The 1670-nt window shown below is 39.9% G+C and overlaps 1 pseudogene across 1 annotated transcript; it reads left to right on the top strand.

Annotated features, from left to right (window-relative positions):
• The first annotated feature begins 441 nt into the window (after nt 1-441).
• Nucleotides 442-1203, top strand: LOC100954076 (annotated as a pseudogene). Its single transcript, XR_153455.2, has one exon. The product of XR_153455.2 is annotated as a cleavage and polyadenylation specificity factor subunit 5 pseudogene (transcript).
• The last annotated feature ends 467 nt before the right edge of the window (nt 1204-1670 follow it).

Genomic DNA, 1670 nt, shown 5'->3' with positions numbered 1-1670 from the left:
AAGTACTTCAGTGGAGCAGGAGAGTCAGCTCAACAACTGGTTCTGAGACAACTGGACATCAGACAAAAAACGAACCTTGACCTAATGATTACACTAATTAATTAAGTAATTCAAAATGGGTCATCGATTTAAATATGAAATGTAAAACTAGAACATAATTTTCCATTGAAACATAGGCAATCTTCTCGACCTAGAGCTAGGCAAAGAGTTCTTAGACATGACTAACAATTTTCCATAAAAGAAAAAAGAACTAATTTAGACATCATCAAAATTAAAAAAAAACTTTTGGTCTGAAAGAGACTTTTAAGAAGATGAAAAGATGCTGTTCTGTTAATGGCGGGCGGTGGCTGCTAAGAGAATCGCAGATAACTGCTGCCCTCACCAGTAAAGTCTGCCCTGCTTCCTGCTATCTGCTTGCTGCCAGTGCCAGAGGTCCCCAGCATGTCTGTGGTACTGCCCAATCGCTCGCAGACCGGCTGGCCCCGGGGGGTCAATCAGTTTGGCAACAAGTACATCCAGCAGACCAAGCCCCTCACCCTGGAGTGCACCATCAACCTGTACCCTCTTACCAATTATACTTTTGGTACAAAAGAGCCCCTCTATGAGAAGGACAGCTCTGTTGCAGCCAGATTTCAGCGCATGAGGGAGGAATTTGATAAATTGGAATGAGGAGGACCGTAGAAGGGGTTCTGATTGTACATGAGCACCCCATGTGTTACTGCTACAGCTGGGAACAACTTTCTTCAAATTACCTGGTGGTGAACTTAACCCAGGAGAAGATGAAGTTGAAGGACTAAAACGCTTAATGACAGAGATACTGGGTCGTCAAGATGGAGTTCTTCTAGATTGGGTCATTGATGACTGCATTGGTAACCAGTGGAGACCAAATTTTGAACCTCCTCAGTATCCATATATTCCTGCACATATTACAAAGCCTAAGGAACATAAGAAGTTGTTTCTGGTTCAGCTTCAAGAGAAAGCCTTGTTTGCAGTCCCTAAAAATTACAAGTTGGTAGCTGCACCATTGTTTGAATTGTATGACAATGCACCGGGATATGGACCCATCATTTCTACTCTGCCTCAGCTGTTGAGCAGGTTCAATTTTATATGCAACTGAATTTCTGCGCAATAGAGAAGTAAAAGAAGCCGTCTCTGTGAGCACAGCTATACACAGTTATAGAAGAATAAATGTGGTAGAAAAGTGTTTTGGTTTTATCTCTTTCCTGATCCCTAAATTGCTACTTACTTTCTATTGTTTGAATAGTAAAGTTAACATGAAGAACTAGATAGTGGTATCAGCAAATGTGATGATGCTTATTTACTTTTGGTTTTACATATACTTTTTTGTACAACATTAAAGAAAATGGAATTCTTTCTAAAAAAAAAAAAAGAAGAAGATGAAAAGACATGCTACCAACCTGGAGAAACTATTTGCAAACCATATCTGACAAAGACTTTTATATCTGGAGTATGTAAAAAAAACCCCGAAACTCAACAGTGGGAAAACAAATCATCTAGTTATAAAATGGGCAATAACTTAAAATCGAAAATAGTGACATCAGCAGATGTTGCTGAGGATGCGCAGAAGCTGGGTCACTCACATCTTGCTAGTGACAGTGTCAAATAATGCAGCAGCTCTGGAAAACAGTTTGGCAGTTCCTTTAAAAAAC

The sequence above is a fragment of the Otolemur garnettii genome, unplaced genomic scaffold (genome assembly GCF_000181295.1).
Source record: "Otolemur garnettii isolate 467f Iridium unplaced genomic scaffold, OtoGar3 scaffold00028, whole genome shotgun sequence".
Taxonomy (NCBI): domain Eukaryota; kingdom Metazoa; phylum Chordata; class Mammalia; order Primates; family Galagidae; genus Otolemur; species Otolemur garnettii.
Note: the sequence above shows the minus strand (reverse complement) of the source record. Positions and strands in the feature narration are given on the sequence as shown.